The 24654-nt window shown below is 46.6% G+C and overlaps 1 long non-coding RNA gene across 1 annotated transcript in view; it reads right to left on the reverse strand.

Annotated features, from left to right (window-relative positions):
- LOC117884140 overlaps positions 1–24654 on the reverse strand; it is a 57941-nt gene that overhangs the window by 22611 nt on the left and 10676 nt on the right. The window contains exons 2-3 of the long non-coding RNA XR_004647500.1: positions 22980–23049; positions 16526–16868 (exon numbers count right to left, since the gene is read on the reverse strand). This is a non-coding gene — a long non-coding RNA (uncharacterized LOC117884140). The remainder of the gene's footprint in view (positions 1–16525; positions 16869–22979; positions 23050–24654) is intronic.

The raw sequence follows: 24654 nt of genomic DNA on the forward strand, positions 1-24654 counted from the left end.
GCTGCGGCACCTGGCAGCAGGGATACAGGAAACACCCTCCAGAGCACAGCACACACAGCGGGATAGAGTCAGCTCAGTCCTATCCTCCTCTGGACAAGCACACAATATTTCAGTGGAAATGGACCTCATTGGACTTTGGATCAGCCCCTCAGTCCTGCACTGCCTCCTCTTCTGTATTACCAAATTCACCCGTCCTCTTTCCCCACTGCTGAAACCTGGGTCATCTCGGGCCTTGATCACTGCAACCTTCTCCTGTCATCTACCTCAGGCTGGTGAAAGGAGTCGCCTCCCTCTCTTGCCACTGTAGTCACATCACTCACCCGCCTCCAACCCCATCATCGCCTTTCTGTCCATCACTGCACCAAGCTTCCCATCCTCACCCTAAAGGGCCTGCAGCATCTTAGCCCCCCTTCTCCACCACCCCTCCTTGTCCCCTGCCTTGCTGATCCATTCAGCTCCTTCTCCAGCTCTCAGCTTTATCCTTTCTATCATGCTGCTCCCTTCCCTGGAACAGTCAGAGCCAGGGTTCAGTGAGTGCAAAGAGATGGAGAGAGAAAGAGGCAAAACACCCATGAACAGGGTTGAAATCCTGGCCTCATTGAAGTCAATGACAAAACTCCCATCAACTTCCATAGGGTCAGGGTTTCAGCCCAGGAGTCTAACTTAGGCTGCAGCAAAACATCTCAGGAACACCTTCAGCTCCACACCTGACATTTGGTCAGTCATTGTTCAGCCATGTAAGTCCCTTCTCTCTTCTAGATCATTACAGAGGGTTTCTTTTAAATTTACTCATTAAAGAAGTTTGTACAGTTGGACTCAGGGTACTAAGGGTGCCTGACACTATAGGTAGAGAGATGCAACAATTATGAACAATAAACATATGTATATAACTCGCTAATGGTTCCTAAAATGCTAAATATTATTAAGTCTGTTTCATATACAGCCTAAATGCTAGGGCGGTAGAAAGGGCACTGGTGCTTAATGAGTCTATCCCAAACAAATGCCAATAAAACCTTTTGACCACACCAAATATTCTCTCTATTTTTCTGTTTGTCTGTCTCTTTTCTCTGCTACCCTCTCCCCCAGCCACATGTCTCTTCTCCTGTAAAATATGCTCATTATTGCCAGTGGATTTTTCACACATCTCTTCCGTGTACTAGGCTGGGGGTTTGTTGCTGTTCATGCTTTGCATGTGTATAAAAGTGTGTTAACATCCACTGGAAATAAACATCTTTTAAAGGAGTTGTGGGATATATGTGGGGCAGCGAGGAAGAAAGCCTGACAGACAAACAGGCAGAGAAACAGGAAAGACAGAGAGAAGGAGACGGAGCAAATAAAAATGGCTGCAATTTTTTGTAACCTCTCCTGAATTAGCAACTCATATGTCAGATCACATTTCCACAAATCATAGGTCCTAAGATGCAACCTGCACGCCCCCTCTGAGAACCAAGGAGTCACTTTAAACCTCCCCCCTTCTTTTCGTGGCTGCTAATTATCCAAGTCTGCCAGGCTGCCTCCAGCACACATCCACACTCCACCCCCAAAGTTCCCCTCCCCCTCCCCCACCATTAGAACAGCTTTTGCCAGTGGAAGGAGGACAAACATATTCATTGGCACCTTATCAGACATGCATGCAAAACTAATTAACATGGGGAGACATGCAAGCTGCCATCCAGCCACACGCGGCCGTGCGCGCGCACACACACAAGGCAGCCCTTGTCTGCTGGGGACATTCAAAAGGCTTTGTCGCTAATTTAGGCATCTGTCTCAGTCTGGTCTGGTCCTCCTGCCTGGGCGAGGGTTGTGTTTTTTCTTCCCACCCCGTTTGACAATGCTGGGAACATGCCTGGAGACCCCGCATTCAAATCGCCCCTTGACAATGGTCTCATTGTGTGAGCATCTAGACAAGGGAGAGGATGGGGGGGAGAAGACAGGGAGCGGGAGGGGGAATTAAAATGTGAACCCAAGAGAGTGTTTACTAACACTACCCTGCAGCTGCCCCATCTCCCGCAACCCCCCCCGCCCGCCCCAGCCTTAACAGACACAGAGAATCAGAGAGAGGGGCTGGGGAGGTGGGGTGATTAGAGGCTCATGATGATGGGGAGATTACATGCTTGGGGGGTTGAGACAGGGTGTTGATAGGGGTTATAGGCACCAGAAGGGAAGCTGGAGGTTAGGGGCTTTTTGGGGGGGTGGGGGGGAGCTTGGTGCTCCAGAAGAGAGCAATGTTATGGGCTCAGAAAGGATGGGCTGAGGGTGGTTATAAGTTCAGGGAGGAGAGCACAGCGTTGAGGGAGCAATAGGCTCCGCCATGCTGGTATTCTGCAGATAAAATAACATTTGCTTAAACCTGGCCTTGCGGATCAATGTCACAGCAACAAATCAGACCCTCAGCATTGGGATTCTTTGTAATCACTGCTTCTGGCTAAGGCAGAGTGGGAGCAGGCAGGAAGGGAAAATCGGGGAAGGCCGCTGTGACTCCTGTAGGGCTGTGCAAGGGAACAAGCTTCAGAGGTTTGTTTTCTTCCTCTTTCCAGCTAATCGGTTACAGGAGAGCTTGTTAGAAAAATGCCCCATTTCCCTATGGAGGAGCCAGGTCTGTGACTGTTGAGTAGACAGGACTTAGCAAGGTGACCTTACTACACCTGGTGGGAGGGGTAGTGGGTGCAGAAATTGTTCACTGGGAAATACCCAGAGCCAAGGAAAAATGGGGGTGGGGGGAAGAAAGTTTTCCAAATATGCAAATACACACAGAGAGAGCCAGACAAAGAGACCTCCATGGAGGGAAGGGGCCAGACAGACAGACAGACACCCACATGGGCTGTGCATTCTAATTCTCCTAGAACCCACACAAAGCCAAATATCTCACTACTTGTATTTATGTTCCCACTTTCATTGCTCCAGGAAACTACTTATGAGGCTTGCACAGCACAAGAGTTGGAGCTTCTCTTAGAACTTCCACCTTCCAGGATCTGAAATACCATCAGACCAGGTCTTGCATGATATTAGCCCAACAGGGGTATTAAACAAATCCAGCAAAACCCATAAACACAAACATCCCAGACACAAATAAAAATACCCCTACTACACAAGTGTGCTCAAATTAGAGGTGAGCAAGCTATTCTTGTAGAGTACTTTTTCCTATTAATCAGCCCCCGTTTTCTGTTTGTCAATTCTCCATGAAGAGACTTTGATTGGTTATAATTGAGTTATTCATGGCATGTGATTGGGCACTTGTATCACATGATATTATTTCTGCACCTGGATCTGATGACTGAAACTTTTATAAAGAGGAGGTAAATCAAAGAGATTTCAAGATGGCTGCTTGAACAGGCCAGGGGCAAATCTTCACACAAACATGTATGAATGTGCATGAGAATTTGTGAGACTTGTTTCCCATGAACATTCTTGTGAACAAAAAAAGGGGGGGACAATCACATGCACAAATGTTTGTGGAATACAAATCAAACGGGAAGCTAATGCCAAGGAAGCATGTCTGTAATATTCACAAATGGTTTTATTGACATATTTCCTCAGTTCTAACCCAGAGATAAACACACAGACATACACTGACAGATGCACACACAGGAACAGAGCTATATTAGTAATTAATGCAACATAGACACTGCATTAAACCTATAGAGATCAGCTGGGGATAACAGCACAAGGAACCAAGAAAAACAAAATAATTCAATACTAACGAAAGACAATTACAGCCATAATTATATAGGACCACATTCTGCTCCCATTTCCATGGGTGAACATTACAACAATTCTATTGACGTCAATACAGTGATATAGGATTTAAACTGGAGCAGGTGAGAACAGAATCTGGGTCCATTTGGGGCCCAATCCTGAACCCCTCCTCACGTGAGTAGTCCTACAGAGCCGAGCGGGAACCGGGAGTACCTGAAAAGCAGCGTACTTTATTTAGATGTCTAACTATGGTTTTAGGTGCCTAAATTTAGGCACCCATGTTTGAAAATGTTAGTCACAGTATCTGCAGCCCAGATTCTCAAAGGTATTGAAGTGCCTAACTCCTACTGATTTCCATCGGAATAGGTGCCTCGCTACCTTTGAGGTCCTGGGTCTACAAATATAGACTGACGGATGGATAGAGCCCAGATCTACCAGCAATTTACACTGGTGCAGCTTCCACCGGCTTCATGGAGAGAAGAATTGGGCCTGTGTTACTAAAATTATCTCACTCCTCAGCAGACGTGGCCATTTCAGAGTCCTTTCCATTCCGATTTCTGCTGTTCTCTCCTGAGCCAGAGGATTCACTGCCCTGGCTCCTCCTTCCCCCAGAGCAGTGTTTCCCACACTTGGGACGCCGCTTGTGTAGGGAAAGCCCCTGGCAGGCCGGGCTGGTTTGTTTACTTGCCGTGTCCACAGGTTCGGCCAATCGCGGCTCTCACTGGCCGCGGTTTGCTGCTCCAGGCCAATGGGAGCTGCTGGAAGCGGCGACCAGAATGTCCCTCGGCCCACGCCTCTTCCAGCAGCTCCCATTGACCTGGAGCAGCGAACCGCAGCCACTGGGAGCCGCGATCGGCCGGACCTGCGGATGCGGCAGGTAAACAAACCGGCCCGGCCCGCCAGGGGCTTACCCTATGCAAGCGACATCCCAAGTTTGGGAAACACTGCCCCAGACCCTTGGTTACCCAGGAAAGTCAGTGCCAATCTCTCTGTGAGCCAGTAACTGTTTAACATGCCTATTGCAAACAGGAAACAGGTGTGCCATTTCCCCCAAACACCAAAAGATTCACAGTTCTAAAGCTGAGTTTTATGCACTCCTGAAATACTTTAAAAAGAATTAGTTACTCTTTTCAAAATACTGTTTAAGATCCCACCTTAGTAATATTCTATTTAGACAATTTTAAAGCTGCCCCTGATTTTAAGGCAAAGTTTTTGAAAGTCTCATTTAATGATCAGCAAAGAACAAGTTCAGATTCTAGGTTTCAGAGGCAGCGCGTAGCAAAATACCAGCTTACTTGCACCATTTTAGGCAAGAGTGAGGTCACAGCTGCTGGAAGAAACAAATGGAGAATCCTGAATTCAGGCCTGGCAAGCTCAAAGCTTTTCTGTTCCCCTTAAAAAGTAAAATATACTTCTCTCCTTCTTAGACCTTGCCCTGTAGAAATCTCAACATCTGCATTATTCTAGCCCTTCAAATCACGTAAAATAAATGTGCATTATAGACTAAAATTTCCAATGGCCTCTATAATTGAGCATATGATTTTGTGTTTGGGCATGACCTGCATTTATTTCTAGACAGTTATAGATGTCTCGCTTCCTTACTGGAGCATGCAAATGTTGTTTAGCTGCACAAACGCAGGCAAAATTTTAAAGGATGTGTTGAGACTATTTGGAAAATAGTCACTAAGGGTATATCTGTACATACTAATACATAGAATCCTTAGACTGTAAACTCTTCAGGGCAGGGCTAAGGTTTTCTGTGTTGGAACAGTGCTTAACACAACGTGTGTTAGCGCCTGTTTGTGTCTATACACACACTTGATAGTACACTTCATTCACCACTCTGAGTACAGTTTTAAACCGTTCTGATCCCACTGATTTTAGTGTAATTCAGCGGTTCTTAGACTGTGGGTCGTGAGATGGAATTATAGAGAAATCAATAATCCATTCCCCCCTCTGGCTGCTATGGTATTTGCTGTCTAAGAACTTGGAAGGGGATAAGCTTTCCCATCCTCAGACATGAGCTATGAACTCTCTAGGAGTGAGTGTGAAAAGTAAAGTCTAGCAGGTGTTCACTGCCCCAGACTTGCCATCAAACTGGTGCCATTAATCCAGTGCAAACCAATTCAATCTAAGGCCAAAATAAGTAACAAAGAGTCCTGTGCCAACATAAGTGTCATTCCAGCAGCAACGTTTTCAGCAACATGGCTGTCAGGCCTTCAGGACCTGGCTTTTGCATTAGGCATGCAGCGTAAACAGAACCCCACTTTTACCTGGGAATTACCATTGGCAGGTCTTTCGTGTTCTCTGGTAATCAAAGCAGCTGCTTTCCTCGCTGCCCACTGCCATGGTTTGGTTTGGCAGCTGATCACATCTGACCTGACTAGAAGCCCATGTGGATTCTCCTTTCGAGTCCTGACAGAAATGTGTCACCAACAGCAAAAGAAGAAAATAGCAAAGGCTACGGGCCAGATCCTGGGGGCGGGCGAGATGCAGAAAGCGTAAGTCAGGCTGTCGTGCAGCCTGTGTCTCCTCATTCCTAGAGTGGCAACGTGAATGTTCATCCATGGGGCCTTCCCTTCTCCCTGTGCTGAGAGGCCTCACGAACTATTGCCCGGTGTCTAAACCCCCTTTTCGAAGCAAAGCTGATGAAGAAATGGCAATAAAGAGGCTCTAGTGCCACGGGCCAGTACCCTGGATCCCTCCCCCTCCAGCTTCAGGACAGAGTCAGCACTTGTTGCTCTGGCGAACGACCTGTTCCTGTTCATAGCTAATGGGAATATGTCCATCCTTATGCCACTGGGCCTGTCTGTGGCATTTAATGCAGTTGATCAGGTCCCACCTCCACAGGCTGCTGGTGTTAGCAATAATGCCTAGAAACAGCTCAGCTCCTTTCTCTCAGACTGAGCCCAGGGAGTTGTCATGGGCAACAGCTCCTCTGCTTCCAAAATCCCTCACCTCTCCAGTCCCACAAGGCTCCGTTCTCCCATATCTATGTGAAGCCATTGGGAGAGCTACTGAAATGACACAGGCTTAAATGCCAGCAGGATACAGGCACCGCACCGCTCCTGACTCCTTGGCATGGAACACAAACAGCACCATCTCCCATTCTTCTCCAGGAGTTGGCCAAAATCAGCAACTGGGTGGAGAGCAACTAGCTCACGCTGAACCCAGGCAAGACCGGGGTGATGCTGGCAGGAAAAGATTCACATGTTGAGGAATTTGCCTCCTCTATAACACCATCTCCACCGCCATCAAATTAAATCTGTCTGGGGCTTGTGGGGTTCCTCCAGATTCCTCAGTGCTGTTGGGAGCCCAAAGGGCTGTGGTGGCAAAAATCCCACTTCCATCTCTGATGACCGGAAAATTGCATCCTAGCCTATCAGTCATGGAAGTGGCCAGGAATGAACCCCTTCACACCTTGAAAGTTCCAGCTGCTACAAAATGCACAGTCACACAGGACACACATCCACTCCCTGCACACGTGCCCCACTGAGTACAGAGCCTTAGTCAAGGCCTATATCCTGATACTCAAAGCCCCTCATGGACCTGGCACCTGTTAGGAGTAATCGCTTCGCCCTCCATGACTGACCTCCTACAACAACTACATTCCACTGGAGTAATGTGGACCAATAGGGGGAGGCTTGTAAGTTCAGGGGATGGAACTAGACTTTGGAACTCACTCCCACAAGAAAGAGGAATGAGCGCAAACCTCCCCACGTTCAGAACGGAAAGCAAAACTCCTTTCTTCATCTTAGCTCTAGCTCGACAAGTCATTCACACACAGAGCTGGCTTTGAGGGCACACCAGAGCCCTGACCACGGGTCCATCTGGAGAACCAAGGAATTTAAAGGAGAATCTCAGCTTTCATTTTTTAAGAAAGCAAACTTCCAGCCCTTTTCCTTGCAAAGATGGCCTTGAAAATGCAAGCCAGTCCTGGAGTCCAAAAGCTTGTCCCTGGTTTTTCTTAAAAACACAAGGTATTCACAGCCCCGTTACAATCACTTAAGACTGACCTTTGAGAGCTCTTGCTAGATATAGGCCCATTGATCTGGGATCTTCCCAAACAGCAAGTTCACAATTGAGGGGGTAATGCCACCCAGGGGTCCGTCAATGAGCTAGTACCCTCCCTGTCGACTGCCTGTGGCCCGGCCTGCATCTCTGCTAAGCAGCTAATGTGACCTTTGACCGCAAGGATGGGTGGCTCGATAGCATGGTCTCAATGAGAGGCAGCACGGTCTAGTGGACAGAGCAAGAGACTCATCTGAATTTCGACCCTGACTCCCTTTGCTACATCACATAGACAAAAGTTTACAAACTTGAGTGCCCAAAGTTAGAGATCTAAGTCTTGAGGTGCAGGTAATTAATGGTGTATACCCATGTTTTTAAATTTGAGCCTCTGTGCCAGTTTCCACTTCTATAAACTGGGGATACCAACGCTTCCCTACCTCTCAGCGTCATTGTGACAATTAGGGAATTGATTTGTGTCACAGGTATAGGTCCCAAAATTCACCTGAATGTCCATAAAGCCCTCCAGTGGCTGGGGACCCTAGCATCTCCCAGCTTAAGTGGACACCTATCCCTGGCACATTTTCTCTAAATGTTGGCAGCTACCCACAGACCCCAACACAAGCAGCTGGACTGGGAGGCTCTTGGAGGAGCTAGGGAAGTGGGGGGTGGGGTGGGCAAGACCACAAGAGCTCATTACACGCAATGTGCATCAGTTATAAATGATGCTGGAGAAATATTATAGTAGCACCTGCAATATGCTAGGCACTGCCCACGCATAAAATAAAACACTGTCCCTTCTCTGAAGAGGCCACAGTCTAACAACAAGCATTAAACGGGGTTGGGGAGAGGGAGGAAACATACAGTCAACATTTTTTGTTTCTGTTTTTCCCTATAACTATCAGCTCTCTCCAACTTGGTTAATTTCTTGCAGGTAACAAGACAGAAATGGGTCTTGAGGACGAGTTTGAAGAAGGGGAGGGCAGAGACTGTAGATCGGCTCGGGGAAGGTGCTCCACATGTGAAAGGGGATGTGAAAGAGAGCACAGACATCTGTGTGAGAAGAGGACAAACAAGGGGTCCAGGCTGGCAGCACTGAGGTGTGGAGGGGCGTGGGTGCGGATGCAGTAAGATACAAGAATGGATAAGCAGGGAGGTCAGGCTTAAATTTGGGCTCTGTGCCAGAGAATGATGGAGCCCAACTCTTCCCCATCTCCTCTAGCCAGCCCTGTCTGTAGGGGTGCAGTCATAGTGGGCAAGTGTCCTTTACAATTGGAAGAGGATGGGGGGGCAGAATTGTTTCACATGCTGATCTAAAAAATGCTGAGGCTGGCTCTGGTGTGGGTAGATCAAGAAATACAGACAAAATAAATGGCCCTTCTGGTTTTGATGACTAGAAAAACCAGCTCCTCAAACTTACACTTGGTTGCGTATGGCCAAGGCTGTTCTGGCAGCCAGGGATAGCCAGAGCACAGAGATGATCTAGTCACATCCCTTTCCTCCAGCCACGCATCCCATACGTGGGGGGCATAAAATCCCTTCACCTGCTCTAGTCCAGTTTCCCACAAGGCCAGCCCTGTTCACACACCCATAAAGTAACACAAAGGCAAAAAACCTTTTGTGTCAATCAAGTTATTTCTCCCATAGGCGAGGAGGGAAAGAGATGGTTCATTCTATTTTTAAATCCTTGAGGGTGCTCAGATGCCATGTGATGGGGGTTATATAGGTACCTTCACAGACAGTCACTTTATTCCCCAGGCACATTATATGTTGCAGAATAGCGAACACTGACCAGCCATTTCCTATAGTTTCCCAAGTACAGGCAGCTAAATGAAGCTGTATTGTAACATTTGAGAATAGAAGGAGGCTCAGGCAATCCACCTGGTCTGAAAGCCAGATGTAACCTACAGATACACAGGGAAGGGTGCTGAGGTACAGGGAGACTTATTCCCCTTTTCTCTTCTTTGCAAACAGACTGGAAAAGGGCATTTTTGGAAGATATTCCCACCCCAACCACATGAAATATCAGTCTGCTCCCAATATATTTAGCTTTCTATGCATGGGCACCCAATTAATTTGATCACAAGTGAGATGAGGTTGACGGGTCTCAGCCTAGTACCTAGTCGATAGCTGTCCATCTCACATGATGTACAAGCACGGCTTGGGGAAGGTACAGGACTGGACTAGCTGGGGCTGCTAGGAGTGAAGACAGAGGTTCATTGGCAGAGCTGTGTGGGATAGAGCAGCCCCGGACTGGAACCGCCAGGGGTGCTGCCAATCAGGGGTGCAGCCAGTCAGGATTGGGATGCAGTGGCAGAGATGGGGGAGGGATGAAGTTTGCACAAGGCCCAACTCTAGTGTGTGCTATTAGCCCTTCATTTTCATGAGCTGCAAATTCACTTCTCTACACCTTGATTTAAAAACACAGTAAAAGCAGTGGACAATAGGGGCAATGGTAAGACTTACACAATGGATCACGGAGATGCAACCAGGGAACAGCTAAAAGAACCCTCAGGCAGTGTTTTGGGGATTTGGGGGGTGCAAGAGCCCAATTAACGTGCCAGCTTGACACACAGTTGTATTAACCGAGGAGAATTCCTCACCAGTCCCTGGAGGGTAACACTGTCTTTGTTCAGCAATCGTGTCTCCGCTCCTGTCTCTCACACAGAGCTCTGCACAGGCTATCCTCACCCACTCCTCTGAGCATAACACGTCACAGCCAAAGCAGGGCCCACGTAAAACAAGAAAGCAGAGGTCTGTCTTCCGGGTCCTGGCACTAGGAACCCTGGCTCCATGCTCAGGTGCCATGACCTTGCAGGGCCTCTATGCCCAGGCTCAAGAGACTGCGAAGAGTGGTGGCAAAAGCTGATTCAAAAGCCGGCCGGCGTGAAACATGAGTGCACATGTGGAAGTGCTCAGAGACACGTGTGCACTCATGCCTCTGCGCATTCACACATGCACCCGCACACTCTCCCTGCTTCTTCTCTTACAAAAGGGAGTCCCAGCGACCAGCAGCAAGAACCACTCTGCTAAAAAAGAAAATGAACACAAAAGCCACCTCCCCCTTCACAACCCTTTGCCTGCAAGTTTCATAGGAATACCCCCAGAGAAGCTGAAACTTGCAAGCAAAGGGTTGTGGAGAGGGGGGTGGCTTTTGTGTTGATAATTTAGAGAGTGTGTGCGCGCACAGGGGCAGGGTGGGGGTGTAATAAGCAGCACTTCTTGTGAGTAAATACAGCAATTCCTTCCCTTAGGGGCCAGCCCATGCCACGTGCCCCAAGTTCTATTACCCAGAGAACTGTCTATGGTACTGGCCTTCCCAAGAACACAACCCTGGGCTTCTCCTCCACTGTGCTGGGAAGGGAAGGGCTGGGAGTCACTGGTTTAAGAGCTAGTAAAACACAAGATGCAGCATTGTGGCATCAGTTTGCTGTCATAGTCTCCTTCCCGTCACTCTCTGCTCGAGAAAGGGAAGGGAACCCTGGCGTCTAACTCTTATGTCCCTTCATCCCCCCAAAAAACTACAAAAGCAGCTCCAAGGGGCGTTTGCCACAGAATTCCTGGTGCTGGTGATTTCTTTTGCACCAGATCATGCAGCTAATAAAATCCCAGCCTCTGCCCAAATTCCCCTGAATCCAACAAGCTAGACACACACACATGCATACACTGTAATTTGGGGAGGCCTCCCACCCATCACAGGCCAAGTTACCTAGTAACTGCCATTGTGATTGTATCACGGCAGATATTCACAACCCTCCACTTCATCTCTGTAGGCAGCTGCATGAGATACTCATGGGAATCATAAGCATGTTTGAGTGACAGGGAAAGGAGACATGCGCCCCCACCTCCTCCTGCCCCAGGTATATTTGGGCACTCACTTAACTTAGACCTGTTCTGCACATCCATCGTATAACTGAAAGACAACCCAGTGCAGTTACTTCTCAGGACCAAGAGGCTGCATGAATGGCTGGCTTGTTAACGTCTTTGTCATGGACACATTCTGAGTTGGATAAATTCTATTCTACCTCCCTAAACTCCAGGTGTGGTTTGACTGGATGCAGGATTCTCCTTTACTCCCTGTTCCAAACAGTTGCACAGCGTTCAGTATGGCCAACCTCAAGCTTTCAAAAATCATGAGTCAGGCCACAAAAAATTATGAGATGTTTTTAAATTCTATATTTGGTTTTTTTTTTTTTTTAATTTTCTTCCTAGTGTCTGAGGCTTTATTGTACACTCACTTCATGTTTGCAAGATTTTCTCTGCAACGATGATGGCTAGCGCCTTAAAAAAAAAGGATGTAATTGCTTGCTTCCAGGGGCTGGGGCTTTAAGAAATACACCTAAAATGACAAGACTCATGATAAAAAAGCAAGAATTACCTGCACTGAGCATTGCCGAGTGTTTGGGAGCTGCTGCGGTCCATCCTAAAGGTGTCTGCATATCAGTGCTGGCTGGAGGGATGCCTGTTTGTATATGTCCTGGCTAGAGATGTAGATACACAGAGTGGAAGGTGATCTGCACATGCAGGTGTAAACAGGAAAACAAAGTGTTTCCAGAATTTACAAACAACCACCCTGCTGTGGAACAGCCTATGAGTGGTGAGATTTCATCAGAGCACATCTGTCTCGCTCCTGATTAGGCCAGGTATTCCTCACTCATTCACCTAATGTGAGCTGCCTATAATTAGCAACACAGCCTCTAAAAGAGGTAACGGATATGCCCCTGCTGTGTAAGATATGCCAAACAGAGGTTTTATATTAAACAGGGGTGGCAGGAACAACTATACTAGGTAGTTAACATTGAGAAGCACTTTGACTTGGCCCTGAGTGGAGAACTGACAGGGGCTAGAGAAAATGATGAGCATAGGCTTAGTCCTAACTCTCCAAGTCCCACTTCCATTCCCCTCCCTCCTGAAGGAAAGTCCCTGGCAGGCAAATCTCCCTAGCAGGTGAGGTTAGGTCCAGAGATGGGTTCTGACAGACAGCTGTGGAAAGGAAAGTCCTTAATTTAACCCAGAACTAGCAAGCAGTGCAAGCTGCTCCCCGGAAACACACAAATCAATGTGCCTCAGCCCAAAGGCATAAGGGGAGTTCTGTCTCTAGGGTTCATTCAGTCCTGAAAATGATTGCCCATAAGGGAGGCCCAGCCAGTTGTGATGGTATTCGTCATGACCTGGACATCTGCCCACTAGAAATGGGACTTTGGACACCCATCTCATTGGTGCAGTTTTGCTGTACAAACTCCCTGGCTCTTTAAAAAGGCACCATCCTTAACAGAGCCCAAGGGAAGGTTCCCTCCATTCCACAATCCCATCAATGACAGCAAGCAGGAAATATTAGACACAGAGTAAACCAAACACCAATGCCTACGCAAACTCAGGTGGAGATGCGCTGACCCCTGTCATACATATGTTCTCACATGCCCAGCCCTCACACATGAACCTGCTCAGGTGCACACCCCACACTTATCACAAAAAACGACACACATGCATGTTCACAGGCACACAAAAGAGCTATTCCCCAAATCCATGCCACATGATTCCAAGAAAAACACACTCCTTTAAAACTCTAACCTAAATCCTAAATAATGGATTGCTGGCCATGCATTAGAAATATTAGACAATGAAGACTGTGAAGCTGGGCCTGGCAGCAAGCCAGCTAGGCTCCTGCCCCTGGGAGTCTATATGTTTCCTATTTAGTTCATTTTCACCCTGCTAGAGAGACAGCCAAAGCCTTGGTAACCCAGAACGCAGGCACACATGCTCGCCCATATGATTCGAGTATCCGGGAACCACCATGACACAGACTGTGGATGTATAGGGAGGAATGAAGGGGGTGATTATTATTCATCATACACGGAGCCTCATCTCTCACAAGAGCATTACTCGCTCTTTAATTGGTTCCATTCATGGCAGTCCTTCAATGCCTTCCGTAAGTGTAATTATGCCAGGTTCTCTCCATCTGTCTGGAGTCAGGAACAGCAGTTGTTTATATTTTGAATTGGTATTTCTGGAGCTAGATTTATTAATAATTATCATTAATTATTATTATTATTATTATTGCTGGACTGTTTTGAGATCTCAGGCATGAATTCTCCCCTCACTGATACCCACTGCAACTCCCATTGAATTTAATGCAGTGTTTCTCAAACTAGGGCCGCTGCTTGTGTAGGGAAAGCCCCTGGTGGGCCGGGCCATTTCTTTACCTTCCCCGTCCGCAGGTCTGGCTGATCGCGGCTCCCACTGGCCGTGGTTCGCTGCTGCAGGCCAATGGGGGCCGCTGGAAGCAGTGGCCAATACGTCCCTTGGCCTGTGCCGCTTCCAGCAGCTCCCATTGGCCTGGAGCAGCGAACCGTGGCCAGTGGGAGTCGCGATCGGCCGGACCTGCGGACGTGGCAGGTAAAGAAACCGTCCCGGCCCGCCAGGGGCTTTCCCTACACAAGCGGCGGCCCCAGTTTGAGAAACACTGCTTTAATGGAAGTTGAATTCCCGTAATGAGAGCAGGACTTGACTCTGTCTCTCTCCTGTCTGGGATCTCCCTGGCATTGTTCATAGGAAGAACCCAATACTTTATCAGTCACTCTTGACAGCTGCCTCCACCAAAGTCACTGACGTGTGTGTAGGCAGGTTTCTTCACAGGGACATGGGAGAATCTGAGAGGATAGAAAATAGAGAGGTGCTTCGAACCCCACTCCCACCCTCCTCGCAAACTGCAAAACCAAGGTAACATCAGAATCATCTTTAAAAGCACAGGCTTTTGAACGGCACTCAGCTGGAGTCTCTATGGTGGGGGAATGCAAGTTCAGATGGGTTGAGGCCCAGCTTCATGTGAGGGCACAACTTATACCTACAAAACTCAGGCCCAAAGTTTTGTACCCGCAAACATAAATTGAGGGAACACATCTAATTCCATGCGCCACCAGATCTGCACCCTCCGCTGGGCAACCAGAGGCCCAGACACTTATGTCTGCATCTCACATGGCCACAATGAAGTCCTGCCTTCCGAAAATGTTTCCCTTGCACAGTAGGTTATCTGAGTTCACTGTGTTTTTCTTAGAAAGCTGAGGTAGATCTTGGTGGACCCTAACACTGAGGTGTTTGCTGGCTTTCAGAAAGGAGGAACCCACAAACAGGAATGCTGGGCAACTAAGCACCATCTGGTCAATGACAGCTCCTGACACAATGGCTCGTGTTGGCATGTTTATGATGCAGACCAGAGGCGCATTCTCATTATCCCCATCACATACTGTTATATGGGATTCAGAACAAGACACCACAAGAAGCAGATGGGGAGGCAGGGAAGAAAAGAAAACGGGTGAGACAGACGGACAGATTTATCTGAAGCTTAAGTCTATACCCATAAACATGGACTGATAGGTAAATAGCCACACAAGTATGAAACTAAATGGTGGGAGCCCACAGTATCCAATAATCATTCTCGTACCATTTTCAGATCCTTTACAGTTTATCATCAGCATTTTTAAATGAAACATTTCTACCAATACGTTATACATCTGTATAGTGTAATTCTAGCAAACCTGGTGAAGATCTGAATGACTTGACCAAACAATTTGTTTTTATCGTTATCATTTGGATTCCTAGCTTTTGTGGAATGCTGTCTCTCTGTGTTGGGTGGTATGCCCCTGAAATGTATTTACAATGCATGGCATTTGTATTCTGTATTACATACTTAGGTCATGGCTTTCAGTTTCCTCCACATAAAAAATAGCACAATATTTGGAAGCCCCAAACTCTAGAACCCATAATAACATTATTGCTGCATTTTCAGTGTATTACGGCAAAATACTGTCGCATTTTTTAACATAAAGCACAGAAAAGCGATCATCATGGATATTTGGCCCCATTAAGTAGGAAAGGGGGGGATATGTACTTTGTATGATAGCAAATGAAAAAAAATTGTTTTCTAAAATCGTAAATACAAATATGATGTGGTTTAAACAAAGAGAGAAGATGAGGAGGGCGGTTCTCTTCCTGGCTTGATTACTCTTTAGCAAATGGACAAATATTTTTAGAAATAAAAAGCGTGGCCTACTTCCCGGGTGCAGAGCTCAGCGCTTTCGATTTAATGATATGTATTTAAGTTCCTTTTAGGGGAAAGCCTTCTGAAATCACTGGGGGAAAAATAAACAATAAATTGGTTTTAAAGGCTTTTGTCCTTGTTGCGTGTGAGTCTAATGGAGGGGCTCTCTCTGTCACCGAGGCGCTGGCTGGGCTGTCGGAGACAACTTAGACAGTGAAAAATCACGTGCGGCCTGTTAAGAGGAGCACAAAACGGCAGAATATTGGTGGGTCTCTCCCCCTCCCTCAGCACAAAAATAAATAACTAAATAAGTGAACACAAGGAAAATGGATATTTTAATCTGCCAATAAAACGGCAGCAGAGATGGTTTATCTCAGAATATTGTGAGGTCTGTGTGCCAAATCCCCGATGGGTTGTTGTTCCACCCACCCCACCCCTTTTATATGTCATTAAGGATTTTTCGCATGCAGCCGAATGGGCAAATGGAAATAAAGCGTTTGTTCCTTTCCTACCAGCTGGATGAGCACAACAAGGAGGATGGGAGCAGGCGCACAAAAAAACGCAGGGCAAATTAGGAAGTATGTTAATTCAATTAATATCACAGAGGGGCTGGAGGGAGGATGTACGTGCAGATTTTCCGCCTGAGGAAGGAGGTGGCAGAGAAAGAACTGGGGCATGCCAGCTCCAGTTATTGTTCTGCCTTCATTGGAAATTAGCAAGATAACAAGGAGACGGGCGTGAGGAAGGTAGCATGGTAAAGATTTAGGCAGCTCTGCAACCTACCTCGTGCCAATGCGGCCATCTTACAAACAGCACTTGATTCCATCAAAATGGCTTCCTGGCACCTAGCAGCCTACAAACTGCAGCAAAAATGGCCCGGTGTGGCAGAGTATGTCTTCACAGGGCTGCCCTTCTCCCTCTTTCTGCCTCTCTTTTTGTCCTCCTCCTCCAGCTCTTGTTTGTTGAGGGCCCCACGCTGAGTTGATGGTCTCGGGGAGAGGGGAGAATACCAGAGGGGACTGGGAAGGGGAGGTTAACCGGGGAGGAGCGACTCTCCACCTTTCTCTCTTGTGCTGCTTGTGCCGAATGGGAAGTTTCTTATCTTTGCTGCAGAACGTCACACAGGCTGTATGCAGGAGAGAATAAGGCACAGCCATTACTCACCGAGAACTGTACATGGGCATAATGCCATGGTTACACACAGAAAGGAGAAAACAGATAATCCCTGTTAACTGACTGATCACTGTATTGCACCCCATGGCTGCAGCCCCTCAGCATATGAGATTGGGGCAAAAGCGTAGCCCGTTTGTGACCGGCTCATCCTTCCCACCAATGCTCTCCTCTAAGATAGAAATGCAGGGCGTTTTCCTTGTTTTGCTTAGACTCAAGGATGAATGAAACTCCCAAGCACCTGTTTATCCTGCTGTTTATCTCCGGGCACATGATTCCACCAAAACCCTAGCACTCGGGATATTTACAACTAGACTGGACAAAGCACTAGGAAATGTCCTGGAGGGAACAATCCTGCAGTGGCCATTGAGGAGGGAATACATAACCTGAGCGCTTCCCATTGCTAATGCCTAGGCAACAGCCTACTGAAGGTATAGAGATGCAGACATCTCTTGCAGCATGCAATACATCGAAGTGCTTGTTGAGCCTGAAGACCCAGGCAGGCACCCTTGGGAAGTACCACATGCTATGCCCTTACTGCAAGAATTAGTGTTGGGATCTGCCCCTGTGACATACAAAAAGAATGTTTAAAACATAGACATAGGGCCTGAACTTGCAGTTCTTGTGCAGTCCAAACTCCCAGTGCAGTCCATGCATAAAGACTGCAGGATAAGGCCTATGCATGTGTGTGGCATAAACACTGTACCATAGATCCAGACATACTTAATGCTATTCTGCACAGCACCTTCTCCCTAAATATGCTTATACAGTAGGAAGTCCAGCTATAGGGGAAAGAGGTAGAACTGAGAGTTGTCCAGCAGGTCATTACAACATTTTCTGGGCAAGGTTGTGGTCAGAAGAAAGAGGAGTTCACATTTCTACTGTTTTTGGAATGTTAAACTCTGACCCCTATGGTTTCAAGGCTAGGCCTATGGAAATGATGGCTGGTTATGTCTCTTCTAGGGTCAAATCCCATAGTCCTTTGTTTTCACTCAGTCCTTACCCAGGTACAACTCCTGATGATGCCCAAAGATTTAGCTCACAGTGAAATTAGGTTTTTCAATGCACACTTTCACTCTGAGTAAAATTCACCCCACTGCCAAGGGTCCTTAAACCCCATGTAAGTTCTTAGCATGTCATGGAGGTGGTGTGAAAGGCCTTGCACAAACTCTTCGATATGCGATGAATTTTACCCTCTCCCTGAAATTTTCACTGCATCTGGAGTCACAATTCAGTATAAGTGGGAGCAGGATCAGCTCCCTATGTATGTATATGGGTCAGCATTTTCAGCATGCTGCAGAATTTGTGAAGTCATTTAGAATGGGTAATGACAAGTCCCACAGCCCGCTTGTGCATGCATTTAATGGTTCTACAATCTCAGATGTGGGATTTTCACATATAGAAGGATGCACCTATACATTTACAAATTTAGCTGATCCATGTTTAGGGACCAGAAAAGAATATGAGCTCCGCTCTGTGGATGGATTTAATATTATTAAGTACATGCAAATTCTCTCTCTTTCTTTTCCTTTAAAAACCAAGAAAATTAAATACAATCCACCCCCAGCCCTATGTTATTGCAATGCTAGAGTCAAAATAAAATAAGTCAGAAAATGCAAATGTTAAGGTTACACCAGCAACACTGACTCACACACCTTGCACTTCCTGGAGATTTGATGATGTAGTCAGGTGTTCCTAAACTTTGAGGGGGGTGGGAGGACAGGTTTTAAATAACACAGACTTTATCTTAAAGAGCGAGTGTCTCCTAAACATGTCCCCTCCTATTCAAGATTGAATACCATCCCTGAGACAATTTACAACAATCGCTTACATGAAAGGTGACATTAGAGAAGTGTTTAATGTATTTTTAGCTTCAGCAGGACATCTGATGTGTGGAAAGTTAGGCACATGCTTATGTATCTTGCTGAATTAGGTCTTAATATGTGCACACAGCTGATAGGTCTGTAAGGGGGTGGGGATAAACACACAGACGTAGGGAGTTCTGTGCCATATACACACCTTTGTTAGGCAGTTAAACACAAGGGGCAGATGGCTAGCTCCTAAACTCTGGGCTTGTCTACACAGGAATTTAAACTGCTATAATTATACCAATATAGTTAAACTGCTAGAACTCTGTGTGGATACTCTTATTTCAGAATAAAAATGGGGTTTTCTGGTTTAGCTTAAACTGCTTCAAAAAGTATGAGCTAAACCAGAAATAGGCCCTCATCTACTGGAATAAGTGTCCACATGGGGAGTCCTATCAATATAACTATAACCTTTTAAATTCACATCCGCCCTTATACCAATGGAACTGGCCATGTAGGCATGCTTTTCGAGTCACCTTGCTGTACTTAATATAACTCTGGCCCTTTCACTGTGCCGAGAAACACTGTTACCCCCTGCTTTCTCTTGATGCTAGTCAGAGCGGGTCTGCCAACCCAAAGGAGTACATAGACAACGGCTTAGGCATTTTGATTACACAATGATCTGTTAGAATCTTCTTTTAAAGACTGGTTTACTGTGTGTGCAAATTTTGTGGGGATGTGGGGGAATCTTCATATTTCAGAATGAAAATGTAGGCTAAAATGTTGAAGTATTCCTAATGTTGTAATTGATCTCTAAATGTAGACAGAGGAGGGGACATACTGCACCTCCTGGAAGAGTCATGATGTGCATTCTGAACTAAGGACAAGTATGTCACTGAACTGGGAATGCAATGGTGGCTGCATGTCTCTCAAAATTTGTGTGAGCATGTGTTCACACATGTATTTGTGTATATGCATGCTCACATACATAAGTGGCATATACCTCACATTTATGCAAACATTGGCATTCATATGCAAATGAAAATACAGCCCTGTTCCGTTCCATGCTTTATCCCAGCCCCTGACATTTGGAGATTTCTGAGTAGTACAACTAAACCTCAGATCAAACATTAGCCCTAAGGGGTTCCCTTCAGGGAAGGAGCTGCAGCATGACAGGTCTCTTTCCCCTGTTCCACCCATGTTTCCAAGCCCAGCATCCCCCAGGTTTTCTGATCCAGCAGACAAAGGGCACACACAAACACAAAAATCTTCTTTCCAGGCGGCTTTGGGAATGGAGCTCAATTTCTTTCCCATTCTAAATCAATTGTCATAAAATATATTTGATTTTTAACAAAGCAAGAGAAGACAACCTGCTCACCGCCTTTCCCTCTCCCTTGGCCCCCTTCCTTTATCAATACCAAGCTGCCATGTGTCTTCAGATGCTTGGAGTATGGGGTGGGAGCAGCAGGAGTTGGAGAAGGGGGGTGAAAACAGGTCTGAGGATGTTACTTCCTGATTCTGCTGTCCTTCTCTTATCTTTCTGGCATGGCCTGTCACTGGTCCATCTTCCCTAGCACTTTTGCAATCCCCTTTCCTATTTTTTCTTTTTATTAAGCTGTTATTTTTTTGGAACAGAAATACAATGGGATGAGTGGTGTTGCTGGTTGGTTGGTAGGGAGCTCAAGACTCCAGCATGCTGTATGCACCTTGCCCAGGGCACCCCAGAACAGTGCGAGCTCCCCAATCCCCCCAGAAACCACACCCCTCAACTGTCCCTCAGAACATACACCCACATTTTGCCTCCAGCAACACAAAAGCCTGGGCTTCTCTCACTGAGACAGGGGATACAGACATAGAGGATATCAGAAATGCTGCATCAGAAATCTGAAGGCCAGCGTGAGTCATGTTACAGATATTAAGCCATGTTATTTTAAACTGCGTCTGCTGCTAAAGTTGTGTTCGCCCATTTTTTGGTCATCCAGCCTACTAGGCATGTTCATGTCCTTCAGATGAAATGGTTTCTTCCCCTCCCTAGCCAACCCGCACAGTGACACTCAGTGATGCCACATTGGTCAAGGACTCAAGTGATCATGAGGAATTTATGGATGAAGCCCGAAAGCGGTTAACTGGAAGGACAGGTACAGAGTGAGACACTGGGTCAGACAGTAGCCAAAGGAGGATGAGGAAGGTGGAGAAAATGTGCCTCAAGATGAAGCTCACAAAGGGCTGGTTTCATTAATAAAGCATTCCCACTTGTCTCCTACTGATTTTGGTGACAGAGTTAACTCTGTGTGGGCAATGCTGCATAACCTACACAGCCCTCTCTTCTGAAGAGGGCAATTGTAGCCATCTTTGCTAAGTTGTTGTGCATCTCTTGCACACTTTGATCAGCTCTCTTAAACCCTTTCCAAGCTACTCCAAAGCATTCTTTCAACTTCCCAGCATCTGCCTGAATTCTGCTCAGATGAGGAGATCCACCCACCCCCCCACACACACACACCTGCCACAAGAAAGATCAGACTGAGTGAAAGCAGACTTAGTGAAAAGGCTCTTTCAATTTAGATCACCCCCTCACACACACACACACACACACACACACACACACACACACACACCCTGAAAGACTAAAAAAACCACAACAAACTCTGATAACCTCCAAGGCTCACTGACTTGTACCCTTCAATTTCCATTCCAGGCCTCCCACTTAGAGAGAGATCATCCAGGTAGCAAGATGTATTTTTTCCTCAATTCCTTATCTAAAGGCTTAAGAAACACTAAATTCTGTGACCTATTTGAACCCACGGCCCCTTACTCCTTCCAGAGGTGCATTTTATTGAGGGAAATCTCTTCCAAAAAGGGGGGGGGGGGAATTACTACACACAAATGAAATACCTAGAGGGTTGCCATGGGCTGGAGTAGTCGTTTGCACACATAAGAGGACGTAGCTCCAAAACACTCCAGGTTTTGCCTCCTGAGAGTTATAGCTCTACCCTTCAAGAGCAGAATAAATGCTCTATCCCATTGCTCCCGGCAGTGTATTCTATCTAGATGGATTGATTCCACCTATTGTTCTTAATAAATCCTGGTGTATGAAAAAAACCATTGTATGGTCATCTTTCCTTTTCTGTTCTACCTTGCAGAAGTAATAACAGTGATTAGAACTGTGGTGAAAGGACTATACAGAATGTGGTGCTTTCCTGGATTTAGTGAGCATCAAATAGGATTGAGAGGCATGGTCTGGCTGGATCCCAATCAATTTATCTTCTTGGGCTACGTCTAAACTGGTGAAAATGGGACCCATCTTTTGCTACAAAAGCCACTGTGTACTTCCACCCAGTAGCAGCAGTAGTATAGACAGGGCTCAGGTCTTTTTATTACATCGCCTAACCCTGCTCTAAACAGGAACACCTGAGTCCTATCTACACCTCAGCTTCCATCGTTGCTACCACATGTGGAGCTGCCCCAAAAGAACCAGTGGTCCTTCTTTTGACATGGCAGACAGGGCCTCGCTCACTACAAAATGGTTGCTCCCATTTGACATCTGCCCAGCGGCCTATCGGAAAGGAGTTGGTGATCTCTGCCCACTGCTTAGCAGGCAGATGCCCAAATCTCAAACACTAGCATTAAGCAGCCCCTTTGTCTTCTCTGCTGATCACGTCCACAGAGATCAGCTGGACCTGCCATTCTCTCTCCCGGCTGGGAGTGCTGACTCCCGGCCAGAGGAAAGGCACGTTGCTGGGGAGATATGAGAAAACTTGCTCTGCAGATGCCCATATCACACAAACCAGTGAATAAACAGAGCAATTCGGAGTCCACGGCTTGGAATAACTCAATAAAAACAACATTTCAAATCTTCAGGTTTTGTTAATCAGAATTTAAAAGGAGGCTCTGCCTCCCCACATGCATTTTCTTTCTGTGCAGATTACAATCATTTTCTTTTAGAAAATACAAAAATTCTGCAAGCTGCTTTTCTTCCCAGTTCACAAGAAAGTAAGAGATGCACTGCTATGCTTCAGAAGGCAGATGGCTGCATCCTGACCTGCCTTTGATTCCCACCTCCCATTCTATTTAGGGTAATCGGAATTATTGCTTCCTGTCTTACACAGCAGCAGCAAACATCAACTGGCCCAGTTTCAAAAGACTAGCCGGGGAGGTTTGGCTGGCGTGTGTGTGTGTGTGTGTGTGAGTGTGTGTGTGTGTGTGTGGCCTCCAGAGCTAAGTTCAACTTATTCCTCTAACAACTAGGTTCATTGACTCACCTCTCCTTGCTCACCCAGAGATGTCCTGTCTCTTCCCATTGCATCCCACTCCATGAACTTTCAGTCACGTCTGATTAAAGAAGAGAGAATTCATCTCAATTAGAAAGATGCTCCCACACACGGACGGACGGATGTCAAGTAATTACTGAATGTCACTCCCAGAGAAATGGCTGTAAAACAGATCTCCTATTTGGGACTACACACAAACATTCATTTATATTATATATACCTACATGTGCACACACATAATTGTGTGTACGTTATGTACTTACATGCATGCTTCATAGCACACCTCATGAAAATGCTTTTGGATACCGGTCCCTAGTTGAAACACATGCAGCCATGTAAAAGACAGCAAGACACTATCATTTTCACTAAGAAGGAAATAAAGCAAAGTGGATCTGTGTAGCCAGAGCCCAGAAAGCAACACTGTCTCTTTAATTTTCTCTCTGGCTAGCTCATCCTTTGCACGAATCCTTTCCTCCCCATGGCTTCTTCCAGCCTGGTGGGCAAAGTGGGAAAACATCATTAGGGAGGAAAAATAATTTAGTTTGTTAATCAGTATCCAATGGTGGGAAACTAGAGGCAGAGAGCAGGGCTGGCAGTTGGAGCTCAGGAAAGGCCAGCACAAAGCCACCATTCATGACGTGCGGGGCTGGGGTTCTCATTGAATTAAACAGACACAAAGAGCAGAGGCATTTCATGCTCTCTCCACAAGAATTATCATATCTTCCTGGCACTAAGAAACCTTCAGCATGAGAGAGAGAGAGAGAGAGAGAGAGAGAGAGAGAGAGAGAGAGAGAAAATCAGGCAGGCTGGGTAGAAAGATGGTCCAAGGTACAAAAGACTTTGTTCTAGGGTTGGATTTATGGATGGGGTGCAGCAGAGGGCTTTGCTGGGGGTGACTGGCCTTTGTGCACCAGATTTAATAAGACTCAGCTAATGTGAAACAGGGGGCCCAGCGTACCACGTAGCAGGGAAACCCTGCTCTGAAAACAAACAGCATAACTTTGCATTTCAAGGCTGTGGAAGAGTTGTGAGGCCAGCAGAAAATGCGTCCTCTGTGTGTGCGTGTACGCTCGCACACATGTTCACACATGTTTTGGGGGCAGAGAAGGGGAGGGTGCAGAAAAAAGACAAAGCAACATAGTTCAGTCATGAAAGTTAATTAGCTAATGTGCAAACCCCGGCTGCCTCTGCCTCCTGCCCTGCAAGTGTCCCCACCAAGCTGCGCTGTCTGCGGACTGTGACTGCAAATGGCAGGAGCAGATTAAGACAGGCTCCTTGGGATCCAGGCCTGGCAGTGTGAAGGGGCCTGACACAGCAGTGAGAAACCAAGAGTCCATGCATAAGGGATGAGAATGGAAGATCAAGGATATGGGCTAGGGAGGAGTCCAGGGTACAGGCTGGGAGGAAATCTCTATCCAGAAGTGTGCAGGGCAGGGGTTTATATTTATTGCAAGCCCAGATGTTTTGGTGGGTCTCAGCCCTGTCTAGTTTTAATCAGCTTCCAGTGGGCTGTGACAGTTGTACTGAGAACCAGGAAGCCTACACTTTTTTAGACAGTAAGCTCTCTGGGGCAGGAGCTGTCATAGATGTTTGCACAGTACCTCGCAGGGTGGACCTGACCTAGTTGGCCTCTAGATGCTATCACAATAAAAATGTTCAATAATAA

The sequence above is a fragment of the Trachemys scripta genome, chromosome 10, assembly GCF_013100865.1.
Source record: "Trachemys scripta elegans isolate TJP31775 chromosome 10, CAS_Tse_1.0, whole genome shotgun sequence".
Taxonomy (NCBI): Eukaryota; Metazoa; Chordata; order Testudines; family Emydidae; genus Trachemys; species Trachemys scripta.